Source organism: Camarhynchus parvulus, chromosome 28, assembly GCF_901933205.1.
Source record: "Camarhynchus parvulus chromosome 28, STF_HiC, whole genome shotgun sequence".
NCBI classification, from domain to species: domain Eukaryota; kingdom Metazoa; phylum Chordata; class Aves; order Passeriformes; family Thraupidae; genus Camarhynchus; species Camarhynchus parvulus.
Window position 1 is genome coordinate 5713100 of NC_044598.1, and position 22226 is coordinate 5735325.

General features: G+C 44.1%; 1 protein-coding gene across 3 annotated transcripts in view; it reads right to left on the reverse strand.

The window, feature by feature from the left end:
• The window catches only part of LOC115914230 (excitatory amino acid transporter 4-like), a 37822-nt gene extending 26692 nt beyond the window's left edge, over positions 1-11130 (reverse strand). For all 3 annotated transcript variants that reach the window (XM_030966639.1, XM_030966640.1, XM_030966638.1), the window contains exon 1: positions 10939-11130. The gene's annotated coding sequence lies outside the window, so the exon portion shown is untranslated. The remainder of the gene's footprint in view (positions 1-10938) is intronic.
• Between the last annotated feature and the right edge of the window lie 11096 nt (positions 11131-22226).

Consider the following 22226-nt stretch of genomic DNA (forward strand, 5'->3'; position numbering starts at 1 on the left):
CAGTCTCTGTTGGAAGGCAGTTAGAGTGTCCAGTTTGGACACACAGCCTGGAGGAGGCGTTGAGGCTGTGGGGCTGGGACACAAAACACAAGTAGATGGTTGCATCCACTGTCCCATGACTTTCCTGGCTTCCAGCAAGCACTATGCATATCAGTCTTTTGAAAGTGCTCAATTTTTCTGAACTGCTGGAAAAAAACCCTTCAGGACCATGATGTAATGAATGGCAGGTAACTGTCACAGCCCTGTCAACCGAACATGTGGTGACTGGGGGGATGGATATGGACCATCCACACCTAGACCTGTCCTAGGACATGGATACTTTCTGCTGGAGTGTAAAAAGCCACTGGGATATTCCTTGCTGCTAATTGTTGTGAGGAAAGATGTGATTTCTTTGTGTGTTAAGCAATCCTACAGCCCTCCCCTCCCTGGATTTTGCAATTCTATAGTCTTGTTCTCCTTGTTACAGTAACCTTAATTTGGGGGTTGGTATTAATTCTTTCTCCTGCATTGCTCACTGGCCCTGGGAACGGAGTCCAATTATGCAGCTGTGACCTTCATTACAAGTTAGCAGACTTTCTGCAAATGAAATTCCTTCATGTTTCACAGAGCTACTCAAGTAATGGAATTTCCTTCCTATGGGAAATGCCAATCTCTCAAAATCTATTTTTGCCCTATTTTTTAACAAAAAGTCAAAATTTCAACTCTTACCATACATGAAGCTTATGAAAATTCATAAATGTAAATAAATATTTTGGTTTGGATCAGACTGATGTAAATCTACTCCTACCCGAGCTGTAGTTTTTCTTCATGTGAGTGCCTCTCATAATTTTTTCACCTCATTTTTTATAGACATCAAGGTCTCATGATGCTCTGCAGTGTCCCCATGTAGCCAAGCTGCTATGGTGAATTTTCCTGCATGCAGCCTGGAGGGAGGAGCACGGGCCAATGAGAACAGGGCCCTAAAAGAGAAAGAGCATGTGATGTTGTTCTCACTGACAGCACCTGCCAAGACATTTGGTTAGAATTTCTGATGGGACAACAAAACAAAGACAGTGAAGCTAAAAAATTGTATATCCAGTGACAAAAATTATTACCCCCAAATTTTGTCTGAGTAGGTTCAACTGATGAGTGAGACAAAGTTTTGTGAATTTCTGAAGTTTCTGTCATTCTAAAGTGCCCTCATTTTCTTCTTGGCTCTACTGAGAGTATGTGTGACTGAGGCATTTTAGCTATTTTGAATCCCAGCTCATGCTCCCTGCTTCTCCCAGGTACACTAGGAAACTGGGAACTTGTGTGGCACACTCCTAGGAGTTCTGCATTGGGAGTTTGTGTGATTTGTTATGTACTTTTTTTTTTTTTTTTTAGCAATCCCTTTAAATCACTATACAGGCACAGCCATTGCAAACTGCAGATTCTTACAGTGGTTACTCTGATGCCTGACTTTTCAAAACCACCATTTTCTTCAGTTTGAGAAACTGCACTGCCACTGCCACTGTAAAATAAATCCCCTGCTCCCATCCTGAGAGGTTCCCTGGTGGAAACTCACCTGATTCCCATAGCATGAAAAGAGGGGTGAGGAGTCATTTTGATTTTCTTCCCTGCCCTAATCTACCTCTGACTCTTCCTCCCAGCCCTGTGCTTGTCTGCTGCACTACAAACTAGCAGTTGTTCTCCCTGAGCTACTTGAGATTTGATTCAGGTTTGATGTCACAAACAAGTTCTTTCTTAAAACCTTTTTATTATCACTTGCCTTATTGTATTTGTACATTTATTCTACTGTATTATTCTACTGTATTGTGTTTTTCCCATGACTTGGGAATGCATCTCTCTTCCACTGCTTATGCTGCACAGAGACAATTCCAATGCCAATGTGGTACTGTCTTTTCCTTTCTTCCTTTCTATGATCAGGCTGCATCTCTCCTTCCTTCCCACCTCCGCTCTGCCTCTTGCAGCCTGTGGTTGGCTGTGCTTTCCACTACACAATTGGCCTCCCTGGTTCTCAGACTCCCAGGTTTAGCAGCTCTCTCCACTGCACTGCTGCAGTTTCTGTGTAGAATGGATTTTCAGTGAAGATGCCAACAGTCATCAGCTGCCTGGCTGAATATCAGCACAAGATTTATGTTCTTTGTCACAGTGGCTGGAAAATCACGGTCTGTTTCAGCAACAGACCAGAGATGCCTTCTCTGTGTGTTTTTGGCATTTTAACTATTACATAACTATTTATACCAATATGAGATTCTTCTTTATTACTCTAGTAAGTTTTCTTGCACCACTTATAAGTTTGGACAGCTGAATTCTATATGTGCCCAATTGCTTGGGCTGCTCTAAAGAGAGACATGCAATGCAACCACACAAGCGAATTCATAGTGGGTAGAAGCATTTATCAGGGCCCATCTTTGTACACCCTTTGAAGCACTATGAAATACACTGCCAGAATGACAGGCGGTACGACTCCCATGGATTGCCCTTACAAGTATATTATTTCTTCTTGAAACTCAGGCAAAATCTTCCAATAAGAGAATTTCCTGCTATGGAGAAGAATAGACTTCAATACAGCACAGGTTGGATGTGCCTTGCCACAGAAGCAGAAGAAAGCAGTGTACATACGAAGACTGTCCCTTTCTCCAGACCATTATTTCTGAAAACTGCTATCTGCTCAGGAAGAGGCATTTCAGACTAGCGTGTTACCTGAATACCCACAACAGAGAGACATGAATGCCATCTGACTTTATCCTTTCATCTCCTGCCTTGTCTGATCTAACTCCATTCCTTCTGAGTCATGCTTTCAAGGAGGATCAAACCATAGGTGTTTTTTTTTTCCATGGTCTCCATGATATCGTTCAGTTTGAAAAAGCCCTCTGAGATCGTCAAGTTTAGCCATTACCCCAGCATTGCCAAGCCCACTATTAACCCATGCGCCCGAGTGCCACATCCACACAGCCGTTAAATCCCTGCAGGGATGGAGACTCCACCACTGCCCTGGGTAGCTGTGCCAGGGCTGGACAGCCTTTTCAGTGAAGAATTTTTTCCAGTCTAAACCTCACCTGGTGCAGCTTGAGGCCATTAGCTACTGTCCTGTCCCTTGCTCCCCAGGAAGACAGCCCAACCCCTACCTGGCTCCACTTTCCTGTGAGGGTGATGTAGACAGTGGTAAGATCACCCTGAGCTTCCTTTTCACCCTGAGCTTCCAGGCTGAGCCCCCCCAGCTCCCTCAGCTGCTCCTTATCAGCTTGTGCTCCAGACCCTTCCCCAGCTCTGTTCCCGTCTCTGGACATGCTCCAGCCCTTCAGTGACTTTCCTGGGGTGAAGGGCCAAAAACTGACCCCTGGACTTGAGGTGGGGCTTCACCAGTGCCTAACACAGAGGGACAGTCACTGCCCTGGTCCTGCTGGCCACACTGGGGCTGGTACAGGCCAGGTGCCATTGGCCTTCTTGGCCACCTGGGCACACCTGGGCTCATGTTCAGCCACTGTTGACCAGCACCCCCAGGTCCTTCTCCACCAGGCAGCTTTCCAGCCACTCTACCCCAAACCTGGATTGTCCCATGGGGTTCTTGTGACCCAAGGGCAGGGCCCGGCCCTTTGCCTTGTTGGCCCATTGATCCTTGGGCCTGTCAAATTGCCTCTGCAGAGCAAATTTCCTGCCCTCCAGCAAATCAACATCCCACCCAGCTTGGTGTCATCTGTGAAATGACTGAGGGTGTCCTTGATCTCCTTGTCCAGATCATTGATGAAAACTTTAAACAGGATTGAGCCTAAAACTAAGCCCTGGAGAACACCACTGGTTCCAGCCTGATGTGACTCCATTCTCCAGCACTCTCTTGGTTCAGAAATGCCAGACAGCTTTTACCCATAAAGAGCACACCTGTCCAGGCCATGAGCAGACAGTTTCTCCAGAATACAGTGGGAAACAGTGTCAAAAGCTTTATTAAGGTTGAGGTGTACAACATGCACAGCTTTTCCCCCATCCATTAAACAGGTCACCTTGTCATAGAAGGAGGTCAAGCAGGACCTGCCTTTCATAAACCCATGATGGCTGAGCCTGATACCCTGGTTGTCCTACACATGTCATGTGACAGCTTAAGATGATCTGCTTCATGGCACTGACTGGCCTGTAGTTCACTGGATCCTTCTTCCAATCCTTATATGTGCCTCACATTTGCTGACTTCCAGTGACCTAGGACCTCTCTGACTGAATGGGAACTGCTGGTAAAACATGTGGCTTGGTGACCTCTTTCGCCACCTCCTGCTGTACTCTTGGACTCATGCTGGTCCACGTGGCATAGCAGGTTACAGGCCATTCACTCTTGGATTTTAGGGTCTTGATTCTGCTCCCCATCTCTGTCTTCTAGTTCAGGCTACCCTGAGGACAACTGTTCTTCCTATTAAAGACTGAGGCAAAGAAGGCATTAAGTACTTCAGCTTCTTCCTCATCCTTTGTGGCAATGCTTCTCACCACATCCAATCAGGGATGGAGATTCTCCTTGGCCTTCCTGTTGCTGATGGATCTATAGAAACACTTTTTGTTATCTTTTACAGCATGGGACAGATTAACTTCTAGCTGGGCTTTGGCCCTTCTAACTTTCTCCCTGCCTAACCTCCCAACATCCTCATAAGTCCTCCTGAGTTCCCTGCCCCTTTTTCCAGAGGCGATAAATGTTCTTTTCCTCCCTGAGTTCCAGCCAAATTTCTCTGTTCAGCCAGGCCAGTCTCTTCCTCACCTGCTTGTCTTTCAGCACATGGGGACAGCCTGTTCTTGTGCCTTGAAGATTTCCTTCTTGAAAAGTGTCCAGCCTTCCTGGACCCCTCTGCCCCTCAGGGCTGCTTCCCAAGGGGCTCTCAATCAGTCTCCTAAACAGACGCAAGTCTGCTCTCCAGAAGTCCAGGGGGGCAGTTCTGCCCTCCTCCTTCCTTATTTCTCCAATATCAAAACCTCTGTCACTTCATCGCTGTGTCTGGATGGCCTCAGCTGTCACTCCCCGCCCAGTCCATCTCTGCTCACAAACAGCAAGTCCAGCAGGGCAGCTTCCCTGGTTGTCTCACTTTCCAGCTGTGTCAGGCAGTTCTCTTCCATGCACTCCAGGAACCTCATAGACTCTTTTCTCCCCACTGTGTTGTATTTCCAGCAGACATCTGGTAAACTGAAATCCCACAAAAGAACAAGGACCAGTGATTGTGGGGATTTTTCCAGCTGCTTATAAAAGGTTTTGTCTGCCTCTTCTTCCTGGTTGGTCAGTCTATGACAGTCATGGACATTCCCCCTTAACCATAAACATAAGCATTCAACCTTATCATTGAGATGCCTTTATCAGCCCAAAATGCACAGCAGAATGCACACTGAAATGCACATGTGATATTGGTTATGACACTTTTATAAGTTTAGTGTATTAGCATAGGTGACAAGAATCCCCAATAAGAAGTTAATTCCCCCCTTGGTTTAGCCTCCTACTGAAGCCTCCCCTCTTAGTTCTAGGCCCACATTGTTTAAGTCTACATACATAGGAAAGCAGAAGAATGGCCTTGGTTCACTGAAGTAAGATTAGAATAGGATTCCAGGAATGTATCTGTTTTAACAGAGTACTGGAAAAGTACTGAAGTAAACTATGAAACTATATAACTACATAATAAAACAATAGTCTACAAAGCTATAAATATATTAAATATATATAAAAAGCAAAAGTCTCGTGGCATCAATTGCCATCATTAATCTTGAGGCAGTCAAACCACTCCTTCACACACAGGTTTACCACAACAGTTCCCCTTTCTTGCCTGTCCCTTCTGAGAACTCTACAGCCACTCATTGCAGCACTCCAGTCATATGAGTTATCCCACCATGCCTCTGTGATGGCAAATATGACATAGTTTTTCAGCTGCACCATAGCTTCCAGCTCCTCCTGTTTGTTGTCCATGCCGTGGGTACTGGTGTAGGTGCACGTCAGTTGGGCTATTGATCCCACCATCCTTTTGGAGGGAGAAGCCCTAATTCCTGTGCGACCATTCTCGGATGATTCCATGGTTTCTAACCCATCAATAACCCTTGCTTCTTTGCTGCCACTTCAATCTCCATCCCTTCCCCAAGCATGGAGATTACAGTCTGAAGGATCTCACTAGCACACCGTCTCTGTGACATCGGCACAGTGCACCCAGACTTATCTCTAGTGAGCTTGGGTTATTCACCTTTGTAGTTTTTCTCACTTTGTCTTTTCATTGCTCTGTTCCCTCCTCTGCAGCACTTTCCTGCTGCTCTTTCCTAACTCCCCAGACTCCCTGCCACCACAGGTGGGTGATGATGAGGTAACAAAGAACAGTTAGAGAGAAGGGAATCCCACCCAAGAATAAGAGATGGGTTCTTAAGAAGCAAAGATTATTGTGTTGGAAGCAATCACTCTGGAACAGTTTCTGACTTGAGTGATGTTAGAAGGTCCCTGGTAACCCAAGAATCTGCAGTAGAGAGTGATGTTATCCCATAGGACAACCATGGTAGTAGGAAGGCCAAAACTGGAAGAACAGCTGTGTTGAGAGGAGCTATGTTTAGGTTACACTGTATTGTTTGATGTAGCCAAGCAATTAAAAAAAAAAGCAAACAATCACTGGCAGTAGCAGCAACACTCTTCTGAACAGTAGTGGACACAATTATTATTTGTTCTGTGCATGGTTTCTTTCTGTGGCTAAGACTCTGCAATAGAGCACCTTTCATATACACCTTGTTCCATGCCAATAGACTGAAATGTCTGAACTAGCAACTAATTATTTCAGGGGAATAACTTGCATGATTTTGCAACAACAGCATGTCACTTTCATTTGGGCATCCTCTATTGATAAGTTGTACAAACCAGAGGATGTCACAAAGCCTTTCTGTTGCTTTAAGTTGCTTGGTCTGATACTGCTATGGGGTGTCTGCCTCCTCTGAGCTGGGGAAAACAGGATGGAAAGGCTTCACTTCTGCTGCTCTGATAATATATTTTTCCAGCTTTAACTTGGCCAATTTTCTTTGCCATTCTCCATATCATATTGCCATTGGCATTGTGCTCTTCTCCAACAGCACCCAATGCTGTGTATTTGTATATGTATTACAAGGACAAAAGGGACCATGTGTGATCATCTAATCTGACCTCCTTTTTCAGGACAGGAATAGCCCTGTTTTAATTAATTTTCTTTTAAGTAGAATATACTATTTTAAAGAAATTTTAGAACCTGCATTACTGTCTTCTGGTGGTCAAGAATTCACCACAGTTTCAGGCAAATTATATAAGCCTGGGTCTACCTGACCCTGGAAATGATGCATAATCACTATGAAGAAGCAGTCAGCTGCTGCTGTAGAGGAGCTGAACTGAAGCTACTAATGCTTATGGTAATGCTGACATTGACACACCAAGAGGCTGAAGCTTAATCACCATGGACAGGCGAACACTCATGCATACAGCACCTGCAGGCAGAGTTAGACACGATGCAAATGAGGTCTGTGGTATGAACGTCTTAATCAAGGTGGATGATCCTGCAGCAGTCACTGGGACAGCAGCACCTCCAAGTTTTTTCCAGATGCTCCCTCAAATCACCACTTCCCTCAGCATGGATTCACATGGTTCCTCTTCCTCTCCTTCCAAGTGAGATCTTAAACTACAGACTGAAGCATTATGTTGGCTTCTGGGGTTTGATTTTGCAATTTGATTTCCATTCAATAACAGGGAGTCTACCTTGTTATTGAATGGCTTTCTGGAAGGAAAAGAATTAAAATCCACAAGACTTCAGAGAATGCAGACAACTCTAGAGGAAATCTACCCCATTTGCTTTCCTTCACTGAATTGCAGAATCCCCTAAAACCATCTGCTTTCAACCATTCCTCATGGACTTTGTATTTCATTCTCTCAAGTTTTGTCTAGTAAAACCACACTCTAACTTCCTCTTCTTCAGAGACTTTATTTCACTCCATTAATGACACTCTTCTGTCATGTTTCTTAGGCTCCTAATTTTGACAAAACCTGTGTTCACCTTGGGGTAGAGCCTTGCCATAAGACCTCAAGTGGAGAACTCAAAGGTTCCCTGATCCAGCAGGAATCTCCAAATCTTTCCCATTGTGGAAGGCTGTATCTCCTGAAAGCTGTATCAGAAAGATACAGGATCTCCTCTTTCAGACCGCAGGTGACTTTATGTGCATCTCCCTGCCAAACTGCTTTTGTTGTCAAATGGTATCTTATACCAAAGGCATACGGAGCTATCTGCCTATCTTTGTATCTTGTCCTGTCAGCAAGATTTCTGACAAATCACTCTTTTATATATTAATATATTAACATATTAATGCAGTCTGAAGTCAATAAAGCAGCTTTCAAATTAACAGTTGAACAGGTTCAGCTTTATAAGCTTTGCCCCTTCTGTTACATCTTTGAAGTATTACAGGGGGAAGCATGGCCATCTCTTCAAACAGTTCTCCAGGGCTGGTGTCTCAGGGATTGGTTTGCCCCCTTTGGTGCTACAGAAGGATTTGTTAAGCACACTTCACCCACTGCGACTGCACAGATCTGATGCCTGGATCTCCCTGGCCCATGCAGACAGCATGCACAGTCAGTACTGGGCTGTGATTCAGAAGGTCTCCACAGATGGGAAGGGTGCTCCAAGCTGGCTGTCTTGTGCCAGCACACAGCACAGTCATGTACAGGCAGTCACAGTATATGGGATCACTCCTGCCTCCAACCAAGCATCCTTTCCAAATTCCCACATAGGGAGTTTTCTCCCCATCCCCTCTCATGGGTCATAAAGCATATGCGTCATGAGGTGGCCCCAGATGCCTGTAGGTGTTAGGCTGAGCTCAGACAGGCATGTGGGTCTCAAGTCCTTGCTTAGAAAAGCTTGGAGTGGTGCTGGCTGTGCTGGCTGCAAGCTGTCAACAGAGGCAACACAAGCTATCTCACAGCTCATTACAGAAATTGAGCCAAAGGGAAGGCACGTTCCCAGCTTATCAGGCCACCTCCTCTGTGAGCTCTCTGATCTACTTTTCCTGTGATTGTTCCTGACCTAGGAGAAGCCCCTGAGAAATCTCACCGTTCATAGCCTGCAGCTAAATAGGCATCTGCAAGCATCGATGGTGGGGAGACGGCAGGATGGCATGCAAAGTCTGATTAACCAGATGGAAAATTCCACTCCTCTTCATCACAGCACACCATGCTGAAGAACTTGGGAAGCAAACCAGCAGTGTGTTTATCTGCTTGCCAGGCTGCTGCTCTGCTTTGGTCCCATGAATTGTGTAAATTTGCCAGGATACCTGCACTATCTGCTCAGCCCTCTTTTAGCACTGTGATAAGAAGTGCCTCTGGAACAGTATCTTGCACACTTTCCTCTGCTTTGAAATATTTTTTTAGCGGTGCTGACGGTCAATGCAGTGCAACATGAAGGGTGAGGCTCCAGCATGGGGACCAACAAAACAGACCTCTCCTTCAGCTCTGGGCATGCTGAGCACAAGAAACCTGTTACCTGATGCTTGCACTCCTTGCACCTCTGCTAAGTGATCAGCTCTGGACATCTCATCCCAGATTAACTCAAACTTTGTAAAATTGGTCAAACCTACAGACTTATAGACTCTTTTTACTTGAAGATATGAATGATAAAGTGACTAATAAACGCCAGCCTTTCAAGAATTCAGGAATCCCGGCTGATGGTCTGAAAACCTTTGTGTCCTCTCCCTTTGACTTATTTGCCCCTCTTTCCGGTGCTTTTCCACACATAAACACACTCTTACCTCTCTAATCTGCAGCTGTGCTCGCAGCAGGCTCGTTTAGTTCCCTGTGAAGAGGTGAGAAAAGCGTGCGAGTGTCTGGGCAGAAATGCCTTGTGCTACAATGTCACTCAGGTCACCAGTACACAGCCAGTGCTAACCAACGGGAATGAACCCCATGGGAATTACACAGCTGTAAATCCTGGCAACTGTGCTACACACTGTGAATGTGCTATTGCTGGTTCCCTTGCAACGTTATGCAATTAAATGATACATAACCAGCAAATAAAGTATCCATTATTAATCCATATAATATTATTTAGACTGTTCCCTCTAACACTCCTATACAATGGATCGTGTCGCTGACGGCCACAAGACACTGCTGCCTCTGATCACAGCAGGAAAGAGAAAATGCAGAGCAAGTGCCTCCACAAACGATCCCGATCCCAGCGGTGGGGGGAGAAGCCAGTCGTCCACCTCGTAGCGGAAACATGCTTAGGCACTGCCAAAGAGGGGAACGAGCCTCAGGAAAGACGTGTTCTCTGAGGGTTCTCATTTAGGTACGCAGTAATAAGGTTATTTAGTAAGGCTTCAATTCCATTATATGCTTCCCTTGGATGAGGTTTTATATGCATATACGTTTCATCCACATGTTTAAAACGCTGTTTCAAAAACCACTTGATGGGAAGGTCTGTTAGCACTTTCCGAGTCATTTGAAATGTGGTGTCAGAAAAGAGAATGAAATTTAAAGAAGTTGTGCTTGCTCAGTCTAACCAACCAGGCATCGAGCACAAAAAAATTACATACTGAGTTCTGGTTAAAAGATATATTTTGCAAAGCTGTCAGAGAATATGTAAAAGATTGATAGAAAGCAGTGGCATAGCCAATATATTGCCTTAGGCACTTCAGCTCCTTTACAGTCCAGGAGCAAGCTGCTTCTTGAAGGTCAGAAGTGTATGAACGTCTGTTCACAAACCCTGGATTCACGTAAAATCTGTAAGGACAAATTATATTACTGATACCTCTCCCCCTCTTCCTGTGATAGTGGGAAATGCACTAGATCTCTGAAAACCAAAAATAAAAAAGAGTATTTTTGATCCTTTCAAGTCCCCTAACATCTTTAATGATTCCCTGGATCGGGAATCCTGCCCACATTTGGGATCTCCTGTATGATTAACAAAGTCTTCATGCAAAATTGAGCAGAGTATTACCTTTACAGGGCGCTCACCATACCTTCAAATTGTAGACCTGGAGTAGAGCTTGTGCAGGGCTCGGGGGAAGGGGGGAGTTCAGACTCTTTCAGGAACCAAGCTCTGCCTGCTCAGGTCGAATGACAGGTTCTGTCCACTTCCAACTGCAGGGTAACGCCAGGCACCTAGCTTTTGAAGATGGAAAGAAAGCCTTTGGAGAGGAGGGGTTAGCCACAAGCATCATATCCACAGCTCGTTTCTTATTCCTTCTTTGCGCCCGTGACTTCCGCTGACCCCAGCGAGCGAGGCCCTGTTCCCCGCCCAGCACGGGGCCGCTGCGCGGGGCCGCTGCGCAGGCCCGGGTGGACGGGGTGAGGGCAGGCTGCAGACAGCGGGGTCCCGGTTAGCCCCTGGTGCTCTGTGGAGAGCGGCACGGCTGGAGCAGGCACTTGTAAGGCTCAGGGAAATGCCGGGCACAGCGTCTGGGCTTCTGCTGGGCTGCAGCGGCGGGACACAAACACAAGCCAGGAGGCCTTGATAGAGAAAATGTGTGCTAATGTCTTTTCAAACAATTCCATGAGTTGACATATTCGAAATGGGTCTTAAATTCTCCCCTAACTTCAAGCAGCAGGTTTGTTATGGAGCCCAGACAGCCCAACTCCTGAAACAGACAAGTGGGGGACTCAGCACAAGCCTGAAGTTAGGAACTTTGGGGTAAAATGACACTTTGAAGCGGGAATATGCAATAGGCAGTTCGGGAAGGCTCTACCTTCCTAGTACTTCAGACAATGGGGAAAGGAAGAGGGCAACATGCAGCCGGGAGTTTGGGATAAAAAGAGAGGCTGCATCCTCCAAAATTTTGAGAGAGACCCCACGGGGATATGTCCCAGTGGACTCTTGCCTTTTTTGATTTTAATAAAGTTGCAGGATTCCTGTGAAAAATGCATATTTTATGATTGGCTTTTCGCAAATATTAAAATGAATCTTATATGTGTTGTGTTAGAAAGTTATGTTGTATTAATTTTATTAAGTAGTGTGTTAAATATAGTTTTAGGTTATAACAAAATGTTAAAATAGAAACTATGCTATCTAAGATATTTTTTTAAAGAAAGGACTCACAGCGAGATAGCAGCCACGGGACACCTAAATCTTTCAGAGAAAGAGAATTTAGTGCTCTTTTATCAGGAGAAACTAACTTCTTCCTGCCTCTCTCAGCCATGATGATGCTGGCTAGGATTAAGAGGAAGAAGCTGATGATGACCAGGCAGAATCCTGTGTTTGAATGGAATTTATGCATCATGTATGAGATGTATGAATATGCAACAGGTTATTGTTTTTAATGGTTAATCCTCTGTTAGCGTGGGCCCTTTTTCAGGCTTATGCTGCCCAGAAAAAGGTACCCGGACTGTCCATAACTCTTGTTTCTATTGTCTTATATTGTCCTAATCCAAATTGTCCAAATTATTATTACTCTACTTATATTATTTTTTTATAACCATTTTATTACTATTAAACTTTAAAAAATTTAAAAACAAGTGATTGGCGTTTTTCACACTCCTCTGTCTTTTTTGTGGACACTGGCTTTTCATAGCAAGATTTTACACCCAATTTCTTCTCTGCCAGTTTGGAGGAACCAATTTCCACAGACCTGACTGTGGGTGAAAGCCAATGAAACAATCTGCCACGTTACTCTGCACTTTTCATAGCCTGCCTTCACTATTACAGACATATCATCTGCAGCCTTCCTACCTCCATCAGGATCACACTATTAGCAAGGAAGGAATGGCTACATAGGCTCAATTCAGCAGTTTTGTATTTCTAATTATTTTAGGCCAATGAGGTACAAGGCAGTCAGTAATGCTGCTTTGCAGAGAAGAACAATACCTGAGGAAGGTCCACCACTGCCTTGCATCTTAGATGCCTAATTTTCCACTTTCAACATGTCCTTTCTGGCTCTAGAAATAAACAAGCATCAATAGCATAGGCCAGCTGTCACAGACACGCTTGTTGTAACTCTGATCTGCTGGAAGCTGATGGATCTCATCAGCAGAATGGCAACAATAATCAGGATAATCTTTGTAGAAAATGCTCACTTATTCTGCTTTGAAACCTGAAAAGTTTGACTGCTGGATACTGATACTGGATTTGTACAATGGTGCTGTGAAAGTCTGAATAAAGTTGTTTGGCAAAGCTGAGGAAGGAGGCTGATAATACATTTTGAGTGTGTTTACATCCAACTTTAAAGGTCCTGAAAGCTTTTTTTTTTTAAATTAAAAATGAGCAGCAAAAGTGTTCCCTTTGGGTTTTGTTTACATCAAAATTCATGTTTTCATATTTCAGGAAACTTTTTGTTGTCCAGAGACAGTTGCCTCCTCTGCATAAATCTCACATCTGAAAATTCGTGTTGTCCCCCCTAGCACTTTCTAATTTCTAGTTTGCACATGAGCACTTAGCTTGGAAAAAGGGTAACTCACCTTCTGAGATGGCACCCAGCAAACATGATGCAGAAGGAAACAGACCATTGATCACATCCAGCATGGGAAGTGACGCCCCGTCCATGTGTGGCAATGGGAGCAAGGAGTGTGGCTGCTATCAGCACAGATATGCAAATCATGTAACAATTTGGGTATTTGTGATATTTACTGAACTGCAGAGATCAAGATATTTTTGCTGGAGAATCAGTCATTATGGTTACAAACACTCCCCCCACTCTTAGTCCCAGACAGGAATGCAAAAAGCTGTGCTGTCTAACCCTGCAGCTCCTCCCCTAGGGAAGCCTATTCCATCTTTTAGAGCCTTTTGGAAGCTTCAGTGGAGCTAAGGGGCTTTTGGTGCTGAGAGGGTTCCATGCAATGACCCCTCTGCTTACACTGGCAGACCCCTCTTCAAGGGCAAGTTGCAGAGGACTGTCCAGTTCAGCTCCCTGTAATGTGCTGTTTTCTGGCAGAGGTGGCGAATGTAGCATTGCTGGTTTCTTAAGTTTCCAGAACAGGAGCACAGGGTATAAACTGGCCAGGAATATTTGGTGCCATCTACTCTGAGTGGTGCGAGGGGCCTGCATTATTCTAGGTGGTATGTTGCTGCTAGGCCTCTGCTTGGCCCCAGAGTAAAGTTTTAGAGGCAGGGAGCTGGAGCTGTTCCCAATTTGTCAGTGAGGCTGGTGTTGTTGCTTGTCTGTATCACTGCCAGATTTTCATTACTGACCATATTTCTTTCCTGTACAGCTCTGACATGCTGACGTCCCCCCATTGCATCTCCAGTATGACATCTCTTGCACAGTACGTACTGTGTAATATTCCTGAAGATAAGATGTGCCGGTGTAAGTGGTGGCAAGAGCAGTGTCAAGGTAGCCTTCTGAAAAGTTGTCTGGGCTCTCTGCACTTGCCTTCTCCAGTGGCCATAAAGAAAAATGATTTGAGAAATTAGGGCGGGCATGCTGCCTTCCTGGTACCTTGGGATCGTCCCCCACACCCTGACGTCAGCATTTCCAGCACCCTGACCCTTCATGCTTCCTGGTGTGAGAGCATGTGCGTAGCCTGTCCACTTTGGCTGAGCAGAAAGCTGCTGTGTCCATGCCTATTGCCCCCAGAGGCTAAGCCCACCATGGTGTTAACCAAGGAGGAGTGTGTTTGAATTCATACTGGAAAAGTAAAAACATATGGGAAGCTTGTGATGAATTGCAGCTGCTCAGGGAGGGTCCTGAGAGGGGTCAGGGTTGCTCTAGTTCGTGGCTAACATAGGTCTAGTGCCCTTGTTGACAAAGGTGTAGTGAGTGTCCTGCTCAGCATGGCCAGAGGAAGAAACACTGTTCCTGAGATGGAGCCATAACTGAATGAGCAGATACCCATTCTTAGTCAGATGGCTTCATTTGTGCTTCATGCTCTGCTTGCTTCAGATGTTTCTCTGACATCTCAAGTTAAAAAAGATGCCATTTAGAATACAAGATGGAATTCAATACTCAGTGATTTCCCAAGAAAATATTCTAACTAATCACAAACTTGTGGCAAAAGTCACACTGGATAACCCAAACTAGCAAGAGCCTTTGGGACAGACACTGATAATGAGGCACATGACAACCATCCCCCAAAACTTTTATTTCCTCCTTAATATGCACCACAGTTTTAAATGTCCAGAGTCTGCAATTCCAATTTTCCAAATTGTAGTTGATGGTATTTTTCAAGTACTGGATTGAAGCTAAGACAAGTCTCAACTGCTTTTGTTATGTTCCAGGATGCTGAAGGATCTTTAAAAACATAATGAAGGTAAAGATTGAAGAGACCCAAGGTATTGATTGTTTGAAGGTGTTATCAGCAAGCCTGTCTGTTTAATAATTTCCATGTAAGTCGTTCTCCTGCTGCACAACCTGCAGAGACTTGAACCCATGCATAACCTTGTCTCAGACTCCATTGGCCATTGGACTTCCTACCTCTCCCAAGTTGCTGAACCTCTGGGTGAAGGCTCGGGGACCACAGCCCTCCCTCCCACCGTCAGCATGAGCAGGTCTGAGACCACCTGATGGAACTAAATAGGCACAAGTCTATGGAACCTGATTAGATGCATCCTAAGGTCCTGAGGGCTGATGTAGTTGCCAAGCCATTCTCCATCCTATTTGAAAATGGTGGTCAGGTGAAGTCCCAGTGATTGGAAAAAGGAAAACATCAATCCCATTTTTAAAAAGGTGTCGTGCTTTTAAGTCCAGCTGGAAATTCAGCCTTATACAGCCTTACAACCTCCTTTCCCCCCCTCCCATAAGAGAGAAACAAAAGTCAGAGACAGCAATTTACTGGAAACAGTAATGTGATGAGCAAATGAACAGTAACAGCAACAATATTAATAACAAAAGTATACAAAAAGAGGGTGAATTACATTTTAAAAAGTGCTCACTGACCAACCAACCAACCCAGCAGGTGCTGCATGGTTCTGAGACAATGAGGAAAATGGCCCCTGGGCCTACCACCTTTTGACCCCTTCTTTCTCAAAAATTAGAATCCCCCACTTCACCCCACCTCCCCTGACATGAAGTGGATGGTACAGAATGACAACCTGGGCACACTCACACAGCTCCAGGCTCTGCCCCCTCATAGCTACTGCAAGAACATTAACTCTGTCTTGACCCATGGAACTACGTACCAGTGACTGTCACCTCTGTGCCTGGGAAGGTACAAGTTTGGGAGGATGCCCGTGCACAAAAAACTCAAGATGCACTCAGAATTGCAAAGCAAATTAATTTTGTTAGTTGCACTAGCAATTAATACATGCTGGCCCCTGGATTCTAGAGAAGCTGCTGAACAGGAGAAGGAGATGGAGTATGGCTCCTGAGTGGGAGGGGTAAGGAGGCAGCACACCTTCAGAGCATCCCCTGGATGAAACCAGAATGCATCATGTCTTCCTCTCCCCTCCACCCCAGGGCCATACCTTATACCTCTTCCTCAGGAGTGGCCAGTTTCAATATGATCTCACATGGGGCCAGTGTGTGAGATGAGGTCACAACAGGCCATGATAACACCTCCATGCCAACAATGGCTTTATTGTATACTATTCCCCTTTCACAAGTTGAATCCCCTGCCAGGTGACCAATACATAGTTTCATTTCTGAAGGTTAAAGTCTTACTAACTAAAAATAAGGTCTTCTTCTAAATTATCTTGTTAACGTACATAACAGCAGACCAAATATGGCAGGCCTAGACACATCTTTGGTCCCTGATACAGAAGGGACTGGAGCAGATCTTCATGGAAGCAATATTAAGACACATACAGGACAAGGAGTTGACCCGAGACAGCCAGCACAGCTTCACCAAGGGCAAGTCGTGCCTGACCACTTTGGTTGGCCTTCTATGATGCTACTGCAACAATTGTCAAGGGAAGATGACCAATTTTGTCCACCTAGACTTCTGTAAAGCTTGTGGCATGGTCCCACATGGCATCCTTATCTCTACACTGGGGAGACATGGATTTGAAGAGTGGACTATATGGTGGTGTTGTGGTTTAAGAATGGTATTCTCCAGTTTAGTACTCCTGCTGACACTATGTGCTACTTCCCCTCCACCGCCCTCCAACTGGAGGCTCAAAAGACAAAGATCATGGGTTGACATAAGAACAATTTACTGGAAACAGCAGTGAGATAAGAACATTAACAGCAACAATATTACTAACAAAAGGTACAAGAAAAATAAATTTACATGGCAAGCCCCCCCAAAAAACCCATACCAGACCATTCTGTCCACCATGTTTTCTTGGCTGGGAGGAACCCCTTCTCCCTGGACAAGACAGAGAGTGTGTCCCTTTTGTGTCAAGTAATGTCTGGACCTTAGCCGCACCCTGTCTTGGCTACTGCAAAAAATTAAGCCTGCACTATCTGAAACCAGGATAGGTGGCTAAGAAATTGGCTGGAGTCCACAGCCAGAGGTATGTGGTCTGTTGAGAAGTAAAGTTTACTTATAGAATATTAGAAATTAATTGTGTAGGTTGAAGTTTAATTGTAACTTGCTTACAGTTTAGTATGAGTGGACCCTGCTCAAAGCTTGGCTTTGAGGTGAGCTGTAAATGAACTCCGTGAACATAAACAGCTGAGCAGGGGAGGAGACAGAGATCTGGAGATCTTCAGATAAGAGCTGAGACCCTGGTGCGCCCCAAGGTTACCCCAAGCTGGAAGAGAAGAGCAGTTAATGGTCTGGTCACATGGACATGAGGAAAGAATCCAACGAGGTGTTAGAAGACCCCAGATCATAAATTGCCATTGGACCAAGGGGCATGTACAGAGCATGTGAAGGTCAGGTGCACAGACTGTGAGCAGATAAAAGCCCAGGAGTTGTGCTGTTCAGGGTCCCTCTTTGGAGGCACCAGCTCAAGCTGAAATATACTGGCTGCCTCATAACCTTCTCAGAAGAGAAGGCCCTGGGGTGACCTCAACTGCAGCCTTTCGGTGCTTTAAGGGAGCTTGTAAGAAGAGGGAGGGTGATTTTTTACACAGGCAGATAGTGAAAGGACAAGGGAGAATGGTTTTAAACTAAAAGAGGAGAAATTTAGATAATGCTGAGTCATTAGGAGGAAATTCTTCCATGTGAGAGTGATGAGGCCCTGGCACAGGTTGCCCAAAGAATCTGTGGCTGCCCCATCTCTGGAAGTGTTCAAGTCCAGGTGGGATGGGGCTTGGAGAAACCTGCTCTAATGGAAAGTCTCTGCCTGTGGCACGGGATGGAATGAAATGGGCTTTAAGGCCCCTACTAACTCTAACCTGTCTGTGATTCTATGACTATACACCTCCAGATTAAGGGTCTTTCTTCTGTGGTCTTGTGTAGAGCCTTCTTTAAATGTTGATAGGCCAAAATCCTGAGGTCGGGTGCTACAACACAAGGTACTCAAGCAGGTACCCAGTCAGAGATGCTAAACAGAGAGGTGAGAACACAGTGAATTGTATAAGCATAGCTAAAACGATGGAAGTACAATTTTTCAGTAAGAAATTGTGAAAAATCAAGTGCTTGCTTCCCCATCTAGTGGTTATATTCAGAAGGAAGAATGTCCAGCAAATATAAGCCACCCGTCTCTGCAGGCTGGGGCTATGCGCATGCAGTAAGATCAGACACCACAAATGTGCTCTCATGTGTTTTTGCACATTGATCCTATTTAAATGGACAAAGAGTTGCAGTTGTAAGTGTCCATCTCCTCTTCCCCTTCTACTTGCACAGTTCTTTACAAAGCATCTTTTAAGAGTGAAAGAAATCAAATATATCACAAAATCATATAAAGGTATAGCTAGGGCAAGACACTTTGTACTTTAAGTTCCTGCTTGAAACAAAGCTGTCTGCAGAGTTAGATCAGGTTATTCAGTTGAACTTGATCCAGTTCAATTTTAAACTCTCTAAAGATGGAGATTCATCACCTCAGTGAATATACCACCTCAGTCCATATACCAGTATTGTTCCACCAGCATGGGAAACCACTTGAAGAAAACAAAGTCCTAGCAAAAAAAAAATGCTTCCAAGTCCTGCCAGGGAATGGGAGTGCAGCTCCCCTTTTTCTTGCACACTGTGGTGTCTGCAGAGGAAGATGCTGTTTGTATTTCAGCTCTTAGGTTGTGCCAAGAACAGGCTCAAACTGCCAGGGTTTCCCAGCATTGCAGGGTGGTGAGAGAGATTTCTCAGCTTTTTAGTTCAGGCCCTGAATAGCTCTAATTACTGACAGCCTTGCTCATGCTTTCAGGCTCTAGAGTCCTGGGCCAGTGTGCCTGGAGAGTCACAGCTCAGGAGCGGCACTGACATTGCAAGAATTCGAGAAGTGAACCTTAGACTATGAATGCTTCTAAGGCATTTCTTTGTATTTGTGAGTGGACTTAGTTGCCCTTGCACAGATGCACTTTGCGAGAAGCAAGGCACAACTTGTAAAAACCCAGCTTGCTTCCTCTGAGAAAAAACATCAGAAAGGTCACTTTAATGACTGTCTTGTAGTGTTTTTAGCCCTCTGGCCCTAGGTCTTGTGTTTTGACAAATCCCTTCAGTCCCTCATGTCGAACAATCCTTTGCTCTCAGGGCCTCATAAGCTTCCTTCTTGTTATGCCAGATCACCATCTAGTGGGTGCTGGAGATCCCACCACAGCCAGGGAGGAGGGCTATGCCATGGCCTAAGGACACCAGGCTGATTTTTTGAGCAGCCTTTAACTGATGTCTGAATGAGCAGAGTTGTGTGCCAGCGGGACATCATTGGAATTTTGAAGTTTCACTCAGCTGGGCTCTTGGTTACATACAAAGGGTTTAACAGAAAAAAACCTTCCCTTTTGTCAGTGGTGCCTTGGCCCATGCTGTTAAAAGATCTGCAGTTGAAATTGCATACAATTCCTGGAAAACTGAGTAAGCCCGCAATTATCCCCTTATTTTTATAAAGCCAGATTGAGTTCTAGAGTGTGTTGAGCATGTAAGTAGCTTCACTCATGAATCAATTCACTCACAGGACATATTGATCATTTCACTTTAGCAAGTATTTTACCCTGTGAATTTTCACACTGAAATTATTGTAAATCCTTGCAGATGAGGATACTAGAAGGAACTGAATTTAATAACAACCTGAAAACCTTCTGAAACTGCACTAGATGCCAGAGTAAAGACAAGGTCTAGACTGTGTAGCTGGTTGGTTCCTCAAAACTGTCGCAAGATGATGTCTTTCCTTACAGCTGGAGGAAGATTTCCTCAGGGAAAACTTCATGATTCAATCCTCACAAAGGAGGAAAGAAATGCTCCATAAGAAATCCCCTGCTGAGTTAGAACCTCTGAAAACATTAATGGTGGTAATCAACATCACTGTCAGGTTGTTAAAGACCCTCAGACATGGGATGTGTGGCAACCCCACCCTGATTAATTTGGGGTTAGGATTACATGCAACTATTAGTTTCCAGGGATGAACCACTGGCTTCACATTGCATGTTGCCTGAAAACAGGTTAACAGATATAATTTCTTTATTCTTGTAATTTTCAGCAAACAAGTGCTTGAAAATACATGGCTTGGCCACTGCTCAGTCACCCAGTAGCATTAATATAGAAGTTTCTGGCTCAGGGTCATGATGTCACAGGAGGTGTGAGCTGCCACAAGAGAGAGCAGGACCTTAATAAAATACTCAGAAGTGGATCTGTAAGACCCACAGAAATGGTCTGGCAACTGGGAAAGCATGTGACATTGATTAGTTGAGTGTGACATAAATCCATGCTGCTGTTGAAAAAGGAAGCCCTATTCCTCTTAAGGTTGCTTGTCCTTACCAGCTCCCCCATGCTGGAAAGAATGAGTTATCTGAGAAATAACTTCATCATTTCAGAAACAAGTTAAAAAATAGGTTTCAACTGAATCAACTCCAGCAGAACCTAACTTACACAGAGTCCTGGATATATTTCCCAATTAATAAGAATAACTGTACTGCTGAAAATCATAGAGATGTTGATAGAATGGACCTCTGGAGTCCTCAGGTACAACTTTCTGCTTGATCCAGGTCTGCTACCAGAAGCAGACAAGATAGTATATTAACCGACCTATATGGTGTGAGCATCTAGAAACTGCCTTCTTGTCCAAGACACTGATAGAGCAATAAAGCTAGAAATGAGACAGCAATTACCTGTGGTGCTGTCTTCACTCTAGAGCATCTGTTTCTTTTTTTGCTGATGAATGCTTATGACAATGGATCAAAATGCCACTGTCATGCTATGGAACAACAATGCTCCAGAGTCTGAGTCCATCCAAATGATGCTCTCAGAAGCAGAAAGTCTTCAAACAAAGTGGGTTGGTTTTTGGCTGGAGTTTTCTTTGTGAGGTGGTGGCTTTTTGCTTTTGTGGGTTTTTTTGTTTGTTTGTTTGTTCATTTGTTTTTCTTTTGTTTGTTTGGTTTTTGGTTGGTTTTTTTTTTGTTTGTTTGTTTGTTTGTTCATTTGTTTTTCTTTTGTTTGTTTGGTTTTTTGTGGTTTTTTTTTGGTGGAGTTTTTTTTTTTTTTTTTTTTTGAGAGCTCAACTATGGAAAAATATTTAATTTGTCAAAGTCATAGTGACTTTTAGGCCATGTCCCCTTAGAAATACTGACCTAACAATAGTACTAATCAGAAAGTATGGCATTTATAGTATCTTAATGGCATGCACCCAAAATAGATTCTAGTTATATCAGCAAGTTGACAAGCTCATAGGGTACAGATAACTCTTGTAATTAATTTCTAAAAGTCACAAGAACTGTGAAGTTGGTGTAGGTGTAGTTTACTTTTTATTGAAATAATAAATTGCTAGAATCACATCTATCCTGGTATTACTACAGATTTACTTGAAGGTAAATTAAATCACAATCAGAAACCTCCCAACACCGTTAGGATAAAACTGTTAATTTTCCTCTCTTATGTTAATGATTCTGAGAAGTATGGGCTCTAATTAGAACATGAATAGAGAACACACTGTGACCTGCTGGCTCTTCAGTGTATGCAACTTTCTGAGGTACATTATTTCTAAAACACTCCCCTTAAATAGGTCACATCACTCACTATGCTGGTACTACACATTCATTAGAGAAGCACAGGACAGCAATTCCTATAATTAAAGTTGCCCAACATTTTCATTATAAAAGCATGTTCACAGTTTCTTATAGGTTTAATAGGTTTTAATGTTCTAAAATGAAATTTTCTGTAATGGATATCTGTATCAGAATAAGTACTTAAGTAATTGTTGTTTTTTTAGACACATAATAAGTATTTACTCTGACTCTCACTTTTCAAGACCAGTGTTTGGCTCAGTTTGTAGGACATGTCTGCTTTGGGAAAGGAACTTAATTCCATAAAGACTGGAGGTAAGTCAGCCATGCTGTATATCCCTCAAAAT